This window comes from Uloborus diversus, chromosome 6 (genome assembly GCF_026930045.1).
Source record: "Uloborus diversus isolate 005 chromosome 6, Udiv.v.3.1, whole genome shotgun sequence".
Lineage (NCBI taxonomy): Eukaryota > Metazoa > Arthropoda > Arachnida > Araneae > Uloboridae > Uloborus > Uloborus diversus.
The window spans coordinates 5,527,848-5,542,616 of record NC_072736.1 but is presented as its reverse complement, the minus strand read 5'-3'; the positions used below and the strand labels follow the sequence as shown (position 1 = coordinate 5,542,616).

The 14,769-nt window shown below is 36.8% G+C and overlaps 1 protein-coding gene across 1 annotated transcript in view; it reads right to left on the bottom strand.

Annotated features, from left to right (window-relative positions):
• LOC129224172 (serine/threonine-protein kinase 10-like) overlaps window positions 1-14,769 on the bottom strand; it is a 135,490-nt gene that overhangs the window by 82,445 nt on the left and 38,276 nt on the right. The gene's annotated exons all lie outside the window — the stretch shown is intronic.

Below are 14,769 nucleotides of genomic sequence, written 5' to 3'. Positions count from 1 at the left end.
CTGTCCTTCTATTTTTTACAGCCAACGTTCTTAACTCTTTTCAGCATATGAAAGTTGTTTCTTTAATTATGTTTATTTATTGTAGTGTAAGTTTATCATTGACCGGCCTCATATTTTGGTACATTTAGGATGTGCGACTAATTATGTTTATTTTGCTGGACTTTTTTCCGTCACATGGGTGAGTTTTCGAATTGTAATAACTCTCTTTTTCCTTCCTGTTTTTACTTTTGAAATATACTTTGTACCGTTAAAAGAACACGTTAAATCAAGATTGTTAGGATTTTTTAAGTGAAATAGAGTTGAACAAAAAAAGTTGTTTTTAAGGATTTTAACTAAAGCTTAATTGGAATCTGATGACTTTTTTGGTATTAAATTAATGCTTATTGGTATTTATTAAGTCTTGGTGCTTTAGTTTCACGTATTCAACGAAACAGTATGTATCATTCTATGTAAAAAGCTGATTGTAACTGTACATAAATATTTCAGATATAGTCTATCAGGTGTAATTCAGTTTAGCACAGATTATAGTTGATTATAGTTGCATAATGCATATATTTTCATCGTTTGTGCAAATTGAAAATACTCATAACTTGTATCATTGATAACTATGATTAACGTTAATGAGATTTTTGCCAAAAATATGCTCTACTGGTGTTTTGCAAATCTTGCATTACGCGGATTTATTTATTCCTTAACGCTTTGGAAACTGATGTCAGAGTAATACAAAAAAACCAACTGGACATCTCTTTATTTTTTAGGTAGCCCGTGCAACGCCGGGCACGCAGCTAGTATTGTCCGTTTTTCACTAGTTGAGACTTGGCCACGCCCCCAACACGTGGTATCGGAAGATTCTATATGCGTCTTTTGGGGATGAGGCTTCAGACCAACACTGAGAAAGGTTGCAATTGGCCATCGTTATCGCGCTGTAAGAAGACAAGTGTTCTGTAATTTTCTAAGAAATTACCTCCCACCTTCTTTCCCGAAAAAAAGGTGTGCTACTAAGACAATTGTTCGACTTAAAAGTATTTTAAGATTTGCAGTGTATTTCTATACGTTTCGGGTTAATTTATCATTGATTTTGCGAAGGAAATCCTAAACTTTCTGTCTTTCACGCTAAGTAAACATTTTCTGAAAACACGGTGAACAGTTGCATGTGAAATTGGAAGGAAAATTTTTCCTTCTATTCTGCTGAAACTTTCACAGCTCTCAAACGTGGGTTTTTCATAAGTATTCTAATTATAAATCTCTAATCGCATATTGTTAACTTTGCTGGTCAACCATTTCTCACCTTATTTTCGATCCGATTTTCTTCTTTAAAGCGTTTATTAAATATTACACAGTGCTTAGGGATAAATGAACTACTTTTGCAATATTTTGAACTGTTTTACTTCGAATATAATGAAGAATTAATGCGTTTTCGAATTGTGTTTGTTGTTACTTTGCGAATACGAGTCATTTTTAAAATAATACGTAGATTTGTAAAGTGAACAAGAAAAAACTAATGCCAAAAGATTTTTTAACTATCATCGCATTGAAAAAATAACAACAAAAAAAAAAAAAAAAAAAAGAAAGAAAGAAAACGACAGACGATAACTTTAATTTCGAATTTTTCTGAAAATATTTCTCTGTCACCTCATTTTTGGCCCATTTCAAACAGTCAATATTTTGTAAAAAAAAATGTTGAATTGATGTAATCATGTAGAGACAGTATGAAAAAGTATTGAACTACTATTTCGATTCCTAGGCACTTCATTTTTAACCATACACATTTAAAGCCTACGAACAATTTTGGAAGCCTCAGTAGGTAAGTTGCACTCTGTGTGACACATTTCAATACTTTAGTACTGTTTTTTTTTCCAATATGGCTTTTATTCTTCAGAAATGAAAAAAGGAACAAAAAAAAATTAAAGCTTTTCACATGCCAATATGGTTATCTACAGAATAATTGAATAAGTGCCTGAAACAACGTTTTATGTTACTGTTTTAACCTATTTATTTTTGTAAATATGAAAAAATATACATGCTTTTTTTATTCAAGTTTTTTTCGATAACTCTAAAAGTAATTCAGTTCTTCCAGTACTTTTACGGAACAGCGTTACGTGTGGGGATCATAAAATAGGCAAAAGTTTGTTGCCCGTATTCTAATACAGATCCGAACAAGGACGGACACAAGGGAGGGGCGATGGGGCGACCGCCCCTTCCTTGAATCGAGATGCAGAACTCTTCCACGGCATGCCTTTGATACTGAAGTTGAAAATTGTTTTAGCCTATCTTCAATAGTTTGACGAAGCTCTTGCTGTCTGGAAAATGAAAGTGTAGCACATATCTTATTCTTAACACATTACTGATAGAGATCTGAACTTTGTATAGGAAGTATTTCAAAGTTCCAAAAACTCAATTTTAGAAGATTTTAGATGATATTAAATAGGGTTATAGGGTTCAAGGGCTCTTCCCAGAAAAGTTTGGAAAATTGAAGTCCCCCCCCCCCCCCCAAAAAAAGAGGAACTTTAATGGGACACCTTTGATGGCGTTAAGGTAAGGGATGGGGTTTGGTACACTCCTCCGCAATTTTGTAGAAAAGGAAGTCCCTCCCCTTCCCAAAATAACTGAAATGAGACGAACTTTCATGGTGTTTGGAAAGAGGGGGCGGAGGTTTGCGAATTTATAAAAGGGTAAGGGTGGGAAATCAATCGCTCCCTCCTTGAATAGTTTCTGGATCCGCCCTTGGCTCTGAATGTAAAATGCGTTATTTTTATCAAGAAACGTTGCTATAGTCAACCTATTCAGTTGTTCAACATATCCCGCACTGGCAAGGAAACTGACTCAACCACAAGAAAAAAAAAACAGCAATGGAGAAAATTAAGGTTTGACGCAATAGTAATTTTAAGTGATTTAGTCTCAAGCATTACAATATGCGCAGTCAACTTATTATGTGATGTTTATTAATTAGTTTTTGAAGTATAGATATATAATGCATACTTTAAGCTCGAAAAATATTCTTCCAAATTATAAAACTTTAATAATGTGTCATTATTGATGAAATCGTTTCTACGCCCCCCCCCTGCACCATTTAGGTGAGCTAACTTTGCGGTTTTTGTGTCGAGAAAAAGCACTAAATTTAGATTTTAAATCAGTAGCCGGTACGGTTTTTCCAGATTTTGAATTGTGTCACTTTCCTTGCCGGAGTGCGATATGATTCTTTATTAAAAACATACATGATCATAAAGAAATTGCGACTAGAGCTATCCAGGAAGGAGGGGGGGAGCCGGTCTTTTCCCTTAAAACAATTGTTACTGCGATTTTGGTGACTTAGAGCAAACCTAAGGAGTCGTTCCCAAATGATGTCACGCTTGAAAGGGGTAGGGAGAAAGGGTTCGGGGTTTATGAACTTCGGACAGTTAGTCTCAAGGGGGAAGGAGGGGATTATAAGAAATATGACTTCACATATTTTGGTCCAAATAAAAGCGTTCGTTATAGCAATATGTTCATCGAACATTGCGTGAGATGTGACGAGGGGAGAGGCTAAGGTGAAGTGTAACGTCCTTTATGGACAATCCGTGTTTACGTTAGGCTACTGTGTACTGAAGTGTTATAACTAACTTCGTTTCTGCCCCCCCCCCCCCAGAAACGAAGTTGGTTACCTCCCCCCCCCCCCGCCTTGAAAATACTCGCCCTGGCGGTAGTCGTCATCTCTTAAGCCGAACCCAACCGATGAACCTATAATTTTAAAACAGTATTCAAACCAAAGACACTTTTTATAACGCATCGCAAATTATTACATATTTCTAAACATTAATATTCATGCAATACTTAGAGAAATAGCCTTGATTCTAATAGTCAATTGCTTTAAATATTTCAGATTGATTTTTTATTGTTTTCTCATTTACTTTTATTTCTCACAAGTAAATCCTTTCTGGAACAATTGCCCAGTCCCCGCCTTTGGTTCAACCAAGTATTTTGGGGGGGGGGGGGGGAGAGGGGGGGGGCAACTTTTGTTCGAATAATGTTTTCATCATTTTTCAAAAATAACTGCTACTGTAGATCTACTGACTGTATATCCGCTCTATATGATCTGAAATTTTGTACAATCCATACAGATGCATCAAAAAGACCCAACCCGTAAGACTACTGAGTCACCTCCCCCCTCAAGAAAAGGGAGAGGGAGATGGAGAGAGATATTAAGTCTTCAAAACGGACGCAACCCTTAAGCATTTCAATGCCACAGTCTGTGTGGCAATGAAGTTTTCCTGTCCCCCCCCCCCCCTTTTTTTTCATCAGCGCACTTGCAATTTCGAATATAGGACGTTAGTGTTTAAAAGGATATCGTTCAAAATTCAGAAAGCCTATCCTTAATAGAAATGTTTCATTCGGAAAACAAAATACCTTACTTTTTTTTGTAAATACAATATTTTTGTTCTGAAATTTTCAGTTTAAAAAGTATAGATTCCCCTTGGACGACAATTACGCGAAGCTAGAAACGAAAGGAAAGAACACAAAGACATTTTTACAAATTTAAATGCCCGCCAAATTTAGGGTTGTCTCAATTGAAAGCGGCAGCGATCACCCCCGCGCTAAACTTAGCTTTGCTTTCGGGAAGGCGTTCCGAAGTCTCTTCTCCTCATGAACGCACAATTATTGTGCGTTCATGAGAAGAAGAGACTTCGGAACGCCTTCCCGAAAGCAAAGCTAAGTTTAGCGCGGGGGTGATCGCTACCGCTTTCAATTGAGACAACCCTAAATTTGGCGGGCATTTAAATTTGTAAAAATGTCTTTGTGTTCTTTCCTTTCGTTTCTAGCTTCGCGTAATTGTCGTCTACGGGGAATCTATACTTTTTAAACTGAAAATTTCAGAACAAAAATATTGTATTTACAAAAAAAAGTAAGGTATTTTGTTTTCCGAATGAAACATTTCTATTAAGGATAGGCTTTCTGAATTTTGAACGATATCCTTTTAAACACTAACGTCCTATATTCGAAATTGCAAGTGCGCTGATGAAAAAAAAAGGGGGGGAGGGGGGACAGGAAAACTTCATTGCCACATAGACTGTGGCATTGAAATGCTTAAGGGTTGCGTTCGTTTTGAAGACTTAATATCACTCTCCATCTCCCCCCTCTCCCTTTTCTTGAGGGGGGGGGTGACTCAGTAGCTCTTACGGGTTGGGTCTTTTTGAAGCATCTGCATGGATTGTACAAAATTTCAGATCATATAGAGCGGATATATAGTCAGTAGATCTACAGTAGCAGTTATTTTTGAAAAATGATGAAAACATTATTCGAACAAAAGTTGCACCCCCTCCCCCCCCAAAAAAAAAAAAACTTGGTTGAACCAAAGGCGGGGACTGGGCAATTGTTCCAGAAAGGATTTACATGTGAGAAATAAAAGTAAATGAGAAAACAATAAAAAATCAATCTGAAATATTTAAAGCAATTGACTATTAAAATCAAGGCTATTTCTCTAAGTATTGCATGAATATTAATGTTTAGAAATATGTAATAATTTGCGATGCGTTATAAAAGGTGTCTTTGGTTTGAATACTGTTTTAAAATTATAGGTTCATCGGTTGGGTCCGGCTTAAGAGATGACGACTACCCCCAGGGCGAGTATTTTCAAGGCGGGGGGGGGGAGGTAACCAACTTCGTTTCTGGGGGGGGAGGCATAAAAATAACGCATTTTACATTCAGAGCCAAGGACGGATCCAGAAACTATTCAAGGAGGGGGCGATTGATTTCACACCCTTACCCTTTTATAAATTCGCAAACCTCCGCCCCCCCCCCTTTCCAAACACCATGAAAGATCGTCTCATTTCAGTTATTTTGAGAAGGGGAGGGACTTCCTTTTCTACAAAATTGCGAAGGAGTGTACCAAACCCTATCCCTTACCTTAACGCCATCAAAGGTGTCCCATTAAATTTCCTCTTTTTTTTGGGGGGGGGGACTTCAATTTTCCAAACTTTCCTGAGAAGAGCCCTTGAACCCTATAACCCTGTTTAATATCATCTAAAATCTTCTAAAATTGAGTTTTTGGAACTTTGAAATACTTCCTACACAAAGTTCAGATCTCTATCAGTAATGTGTTAAGAATAAGATATGTGCTACACTTTCATTTTCCAGACAGCAAGAGCTTCGTCAAACTATTGAAGATAGGCTAAAACAATTTTCAACTTCAGTATCAAAGACATGCCGTGGAAGAGTTCTGCATCTCGACTCAAGGAAGGGGCGGTCGCCCCATCGCCCCTCCCTTGTGTCCGTCCTTGTTCGGATCTGTATTAGAATACGGGCAACAAACTTTTGCCTATTTTATGATCCCCACACGTAACGCTGTTCCGTAAAAGTACTGGAAGAACTGAATTACTTTTAGAGTAATCGAAAAAACTTGAATAAAAAAAAGCATGTATATTTTTTCGTATTTACAAAAATAAATAGGTTAAAACAGTAACATAAAACGTTGTTTCAGGCACTTATTCAATTATTCTGTAGATAACCATATTGGCATGTGAAAAGCTTTAATTTTTGTTTTGTCCCTTTTTTCATTTCTGAAGAATAAAAGCCATATTGGAAAAAAAAATAGTACTAAAGTATTGAAATGTGTCACACAGAGTGCAACTTACCTACTGAGGCTTCCAAAATTGTTCGTAGGCTTTAAATGTGTATGGTTAAAAATGAAGTGCCTAGGAATCGAAATAGTAGTTCAATACTTTTTCATACTGTCTCTACATGATTACATCAATTCAACATTTTTTTTTTACAAAATATTGACTGTTTGAAATGGGCCAAAAATGAGGTGACAGAGAAATATTTTCAGAAAAATTCGAAATTAAAGTTATCGTCTGTCGTTTTCTTTCTTTCTTTTTTTTTTTTTTTGTTGTTATTTTTTCAATGCGGTGATAGTTAAAAAATCTTTTGGCATTAATTTTTGCTTGTTCACTTTACAAATCTACGTATTATTTTAAAAATGACTCGTATTCCGCAAAGTAACAACAAACACAATTCGAAAACGCATTAATTCTTCATTAGATTCGAAGTAAAACAGTTCGAATTATTGCAAAAGTAGTTCATTTATCCCTAAGCACTGTGTAATATTTAATAAACGCTTTAAAGAAGAAAATCGGATCGAAAATAAGGTGAGAAATGGTTGACCAGCAAAATTAACAATATGGGATTCGAGATTTATAATTAGAATTCCTATGAAAAACCCACGTTTGAGAGCTGTGAAAGTTTTAGCAGAATAGAAGGAAAAATTTTCCTTCCAATTTCACCTGCAACTGTTCACCGTGTTTTCAGAAAATGTTTACTTAGCGTGAAAGACAGAAAGTTTAGGATTTCCTTCGCAAAATCAATGATAAATTAACCCAAAACGTATAGAAATACACTGCAAATCTTAAAATACTTTGAAGTCGAACAATTGTCTTAGTAGCACACCTTTTTTTCGGGAAAGATTGTGGGAGGTAATTTCTTAGAAAATTATAGAACACTCGTCTTCTTACAGCGCGATAATGATGGCCAATTGCAACCTTTCTCAGTGTTGATCTGAAGCCTCATCCCCAAAAGACGCATATAGAATCTTCCGATACCACGTGTTGGGGGCGTGGCCAAGTCTCAACTAGTGAAAAACGGACAATATATATATACGAGCCGACGCATCAGCTTAAGATCGGCCTTTTTGGATCGGAGCGCGTGTTTGAGTGGTTGTCTTTTCTGGCGAGTTATCGCGTTGGTGATTGTTCACTGTAAGCAATTATTAGCGGCACGTGAATTGTTTATAAAATAAAATAATATTTTCTGCAAATTTGGCGAAATCCGAAACTTTGCTGTGGTAACCCAAGCAGTGCAACAATGAAAAATCCGATCCAAAATGGCTAAACTTAAGCTGATGCGTCGGCCTGTCTATATAGCGGCTCTACAATGGGCTATGTAGCGCGCAAAAAAACTAATTGTAATGGGGTTGTTTCCTTCAGTCAAAAGTAGTACTTTTAGTCACTGAAATTGATAAAAAAAGCAAAAAAAAAAAAAAAAAAAATAACATGGATACAAAAAATTCTTTCATTTTCCCAACAGTTATTTTTTAATTAATTTTTTAAACTGTCCGATTTTTCAAACAAGGCGTGATCTTGATGACGTCACAAATGATGCTCTTTGGCGCATCTTTGTACCGCGTTTCCACGGTATGATAATCAAGAAGCGAATTAAAGTTGCGCTCTATGCTTGCTATCAACCATATCGTTGCCAATACACATTAGTAAAGATGCGAATTAAATATTTTGCTCTCTGAATTCCAACACAGAATGGCATTTCATCATTTGTGATGTCATCGGCAAGATATATAAACAATGAAAGCTCACCGATTTAAGTAATTTTTTAAAAAATATTAAACTTAAACAAATTATTTAAAAAATAGTTAGATCCTATGTTTTTAAGCATGTTCTTTCAGAAAAAAATACTTTTAAAATTTTGGAAACGACCCCATTCGATGCCAAGTGAAATAAACTAATGCCAGAACTCTAGAAATTGCAATGACGAAAATTTATTGTGCTCTGAAATCCAGAAAGCGTTGAAAATTGTGTTCAAAAGACAAAACGGTCATTTTGGGCTGAACACGTAAAAGTGAATAAATGTAATAACCGCCCCCAAACGTTCCGGCGTTAGATGTCAATATCGGATATGGCTACCATGGAGAGCGATGCAAGCTTCCACACGTCATGTGATGACGTGTGGTAGTCCAATGGGTTATATAGCTTCCATACCCCATTGGACTTCTTTTTTTAACCGACTTCGAAAAAGGAGGTTATGATTTCGGCTTGCGGCTTTTTATGTGTGTTTTCGTATTACTTCAAGAATACTGGACCGATTTGAAAAATTCTCTTTTTGTTTGGAAGGGTATGCTTCCCAGATGGTCCCATGTTAATTTTGTCTGGATCTGTTGAGGGGTCTCGGAGAAATCTAAGAAACTTTAAATTTCACACGTTGTGGCTACGTAGACCTAGAGCCGCTATATAGATAGGCCGACGCATCAGCTTAAGTTTAGCCATTTTGGATCGGATTTTTAATTGTTGCACTGCTAGGGTTGCCACAGCAAAGTTTCGGATTTCGCCAAATTTGCCGAAAATAATATTTTATTTAATAAATAATTCACGTGCCGCTAATAATTGCTCACAGTGAACAATCACCAAACGCAATAACTCGCCAGAAAAGACAACCACTCAAACACGCGCTCCGATCCAAAATGGCTAATCTTAAGCTGATGCGTCGGCTCGTATATATAGGGGCCTCCTTACGTAGACCAGCTTTCGTCACTGCGCGATACGTCACAGGAGGTCACGTGGTTTTGGCTTGAACGGTGCATTTTTTCGACGGAGGGATCTTGTTTTGAACAATACGTATATAATTCTCTCGCATCGAGGTTTGATTTTCACGGCGCCGCCTGCTAATTTTAATTTTGTCTTACTAATGTACTTCTTACTCATGTAGCAAATCAGTAAATTAAATGCATTTTGCTACGAAAATAGTTGAATTAATTAATTTATTATAATTTTTTTTGCTAATAAATAACTTCATTTAGTCATCAAAGTTTTTTGAGCAATCACGGTTGCTTATTGTTCTCACTTGACAGTACTTGATGTTCCGGTTCCTTTTTCAGCTTGGACTAGGCCTGCAGCACCACCGTCCACCGGCTTGGCGCGGCTGGTCCTGAGCACTGTCCCCCGGAATCCACTTTTGCTGGGCGGTGGCGTCCATGTCCTACACACGCATGCTCATACATACTCCCCTACGCGCGCACGCCTTTACACACATACACACGCCTACGTGCACACACGTAAGCCTACACACACACACGCACACAACTATATACACGTAAGCACCCAGGAGGAGGGACATGCTAGGGCGGGGGAGCCATTTCTAGAAACAATAACTCTAACCAGTAGAGTCTTGTCGCAACTCGTGATTGCGAAAAACATAATTTGAATTCAAAGTTTCGGAATTCAAATTACAGTTAATTTTTTTTTTAAATTTTTCAGTTTTGAAATATATTTAGTGTTAAATTCAAGCGGAATTTAAGACAAAAATCTCCCCGCCACTCCCTCCGAAGATTAAATTTATGTTCTTTAATAAATATATCGTAACTGGCGTCCGATTTCTGAAGTTTGACTAGTGTTCTAGATTTAATATTTCATGATGCCGTCAGCTTAATTTACAGTTAGGGTAATATTAATCTACAGACTTAGTTAGAATTTTTTTATGTACTATGCTCCCCGATTACTAGAAGACGCCTGTACAGATTAGGAAAATTCTTTTTCTGTTTGAAACGGTATACTTCTCCCTGTCGTCTAATGGTCTTCAAGTCCGGGTATAAGGAATCCTGGAGAAATCGAGGGAGAGGATGATTTAAAGACTAATTTCGCGTTTAGTTAAATTAGTGTTCAACTCTAGTGGGTTGTCAGTTACGTTAGGTAGTAGTTTATGGGAGGCCCCGACTTCAAAAGGTTATTAAAAATTAAGAGATCATATATAATTAGTTAGGTATTAAAACAATTCATCATACGGTAATAAAAATCAGTGTTTAATTTATAATTGGGTGTTTAGTTTAGTTGATTTTTGTACAGGAATTGTAAAATAAGTTTGATTTATACGTTTGGATAAAAAATCGTATGTAAGTATGATCCATTATTTTTTACTTTTCAGTTCCTTTTTGTTTTTTGAAGTCGGTTCTTTTTCTATTTGAAAATAATTTATTCTTTAACTATTTGTGTGCCAGAAAAGAACTTAGGATAGTGTATTTGTTTTAGATATCATATTCAATGCCTTCCATATTTTAGAATTATTGGTTTTACTGGAAGAGGGGGGGGGGGGATTTCAGGTTCAGATTTTAAGGTGGATATCTTCTATACTTCAATTTAAGAATGTAATGAGTACCCTGTTGTCATGTTTTAACAGGTATAAAAGTTTTCTTAGTTATTCATTTGTGAGAGATATTTAGAGTGGCGTTAACTTTGATGTTTAAATGTTTTCTTTTTTCAAAACTTATTAGCGTATCAGAGGAGTTACTGAATTCGAAATAACTTTGAGATATGAAGTAAAAACGTACACTGTAATCTAAAATTAAATACACATTTTTACGCATTGTTTTTTAAATAAATTAAATGCCAAGCGTACGTTTTTCGACGTCATATTTTTCTACGAAGCCTCATTCTAGGTGTTGACTCAGGCCCAAATCTATAGATTTGGGCCTAAGCCTGATTTTAGCTTTCCCCCCCCCCCCCCGCTCCTGCAACAAAATCTATTGGGCCTTTTTTTTTAAATTTCTTGGGTCGTTGGGCCCTTAAGAACGTGCCCCCCACCCACATTACGGGGTCTGCGGGTACGCAGATTTAGGCCTGTGTTAACTATATTTTCGCCAAACGACACTGCATAAAGGCGCTCAAAAGACATTTGCACGACGGCGCCGATCAGGCTTGGCGCGGGCCTGGCTGTACACAACATTACCCAGCAGCTGTTGGGGGAATTTATCCCCTTCTTCTGTCAGTCACGGTTAAGGGTGTCTTTGCTTATTGGAGGGCGTTGTAGACCAGCAAGACTGCTCCCCAAAGCTAAAGCATCTCAAACATTTTCAGTATGATTCAGATCTATAGAAAGTGCTGGCCATATCCGATGGGTTGAATATTTTGAAAGAGCTAGAACGGTGATTGTTAATGACATGTTACGTAGCCATCCATGAAAACGAATTTATCGCCCACAGCACCATAGAACACGTGAACATGAGGCAGTAGAACAACTTTAATGGATCACTTAGCCGTCTTACTTGTTTGGAAGCACACAAGCGACGTACGGCCATTGATCATAATCCTCTACCCATACCATGACAGAACTTGCAGGATACTAGTACTTTTCTTTTGTGTTTGCCGGCTTGTATGCTGTGCCACTCTCATGCCAGGTTAGTTGCCGTCCACAATTAGACGACAGACTGAAACTGCTTTCATCTGAGAATAGTACGCAAGCCCAGTCGACTTCTCCCCCAATGCATGGCTATCTGCAATCCCCCTGCTCCAGGGGATTGCTTACAGCCATGCCCAATGCGATGCTGAAGACATCATTACAAACGAGCAAGACACTGACTTGTAGACAATGGGATGTACAAAACAAGCTGACGGGCGTATAATCTTATTCCATTCAAACATCTGGCTACAGTTTTTCGGGATATTTGCTTGCTAATAGTAGCAGGAAACTGCTTTGCTACCTCAGTAGCTGCGTTGCGCTGGTTCCTTTTCGTTGCTAGCACTAAGTACCAATCTTCTGCTGACGTCGTATTGCGTACACGATGATATTTGCTACCTCGTGATATTTGCTACACATTCCATTTGTTTAAAATGATTTCCAAACTCTAGAAACAACCTTGTGGCTGACGTAGAACACCCTGGCAACATAACATCTAAATTTTTTTGCCCTTCTTCGATGTTGCCAACCACACAGCGACCCATAAAATCATCTAAGGGATGTCGGGAAGACATACCGAAAAACGCAAGTTCGTCAATTGATTCTTTCCCGTCAAACTTTGCTTTTGAACAACAATGGTCATCCCGCGCCCAATCCTTTATATCGCTTATCAGCGCTATCACGTGACCAGCAACGTCATGAGTCTAAAATTTGCATACTTACAACACGTCTTACTGTGTCCCGAACTTATGCTAATTTCCATATTTCCTTGCCTTCCATTTTGTCGTTGCTAACGCTGCTATTGCCATCCGTCCTTAGCAATTGTCCACCAGTGTAGTTTCAATTAAAGAATTTTCAATTTAATATTTTACAGATTTACTTGTATTTTAAATGTACATTTCTTTTTCCATGATACAGAACCAAAATCAATCTATTGATGTAAAAATTTGGCATCAAAAGCATGAAATAATAGAACATCATTATCATTCATCATAGTAGCGGCCCCCGACGCATCAGCTTATATGTGAGCCTTTGCATCAGTTTAAGATCAGCCTTTTTGGATCGGAGCGCGTGTTTCAGTCGTTGTCTTTTATGGCGAGTAATCGCGATTGGTGATTGTTCAATGCGAGCGATATTAGCGGCACGTCAAGGACGTAGCCAAGGGGGGGGGGTCCATGGGGTCCGGACCCCCCCCCCCTTCCCGAAAGACCCTTCTCCTTTTTTCTCAGTTGTTGCATCTCGCATGAACAAAATTTTTCCGAAAGATAATGATTTTATAAAACGCAGCATTCTCTCTCCTTAAATATTCCCAGTAATCGGCAATTTTCTCAGCGCTTGAGTCAATTCAGAACACGAGAACCTCGTGCAACAACTGCAGGTTCCCAATTTTCGTCTGCTTTTTGCTGTGTCACCTACTCCGTCCGAAACGGGAAAATGACCCTTTCGACTTTCAAACCAGCTAGGTCCTGTGACCTTGAAATTCAGCCCCTCTCCTTGGTCCATCAAATTGCCATTGGCAAAGTAAAAGCAAGCATTTATTGCCACTTCCGCTGTATCCCACAAGCTCATTGGCGTGGTTTTCTTTATTTCTTTCTCTTTTCTTTTTGGATTTTCGTGGATTTCGTAGACGCATGTTGTACGAAAGACAGCCAGAGTGAGGTGCGTTCCTGGTGAATCAGTAATTGAATTCCGATTCTTTTCTGTTTTAACACGCAGTTTTTATCTACGTTATACTTATAGAAAACATATCTTGAACAAAATTGTATGCAAAAGAAAATTAAGTTTACCCAAACTAGGTAAGTCGCAGTGCTCCCTTTTAAAGTTTTCTTGATAATACGAGCAATTTTACGTGTTAATGTGCTTTTCATTTAAAAACTAATTTTAGATTCTAAGCCAGCAGCGAAAAAAAGAAATTCTACACATTTCGTGTGTTTGAGGATAAGAAAAATAATTATTGCTTTTTTTTTTTTTTTTTTTTGCATTTTAACTCTATATTTTTGGCATGGTTCATTTCAGATTCATTTTATATTTTGATAAAAAATTTTATTTTGAACTTTTAGATTACTTTTAGCATCTCTCTCCTTTCTGAGTAACAAATTACGTAGATTTTTTACTGATGTTTTCCCCCCCAATATTTAAGCATGATCATGGAACATATTAAATGCCCCAAAAAAAAATTCGTGTTTGAAGGTAAAATAAATAAAATAAATGAATAAATAAAACTTGAAGTTGATGTAACAAACTTTTTACGGTATCAAAATTTTATAGAAAAATTAAATTGAAAAGTACTTGAATATTTTACTGTGATTAGTTTATGAAATTACAAGTTCGGCCATATTAACGCATGTAATAAGTAATTTATTAGAAATTATTACTTTTAAATCTTACTGAATTGTGATTCTATGATCCCAAAAGAAAAAGAGTTTTTAATTGACGAAAAAAAATCTTATTTCGATGTTGTTCCATAAAACATATTTGTATTTGCATCATTGGAATACATTTTCTGATTGTTATTCACTGGCTTTGTACTAAGGAGTTATTTAATTAGCATCTATGCATCCATCTTTAGTAAATTGTGAAGGTAGCATTAAATTAACAAAAAAACAGGCATGTGCATTTAACTATAAATTACTAGGTGAAAATTACCGCTATTTACTGCGTTACAAGCAAAGAAACAAAAAAAAGGGTGAATACGAGGTAAATGTTTTTGAGCTTTTCTGTTATATATTGCCTTTTTTTTTTAAACACTTATTTTCTTCAAGCTAAAGATATTTACTATTTCTTGCAATAGAGTGTTTTGCTAACATCGTATTGAAGAAAAAAAATCATTACCTGCGTCGTAAA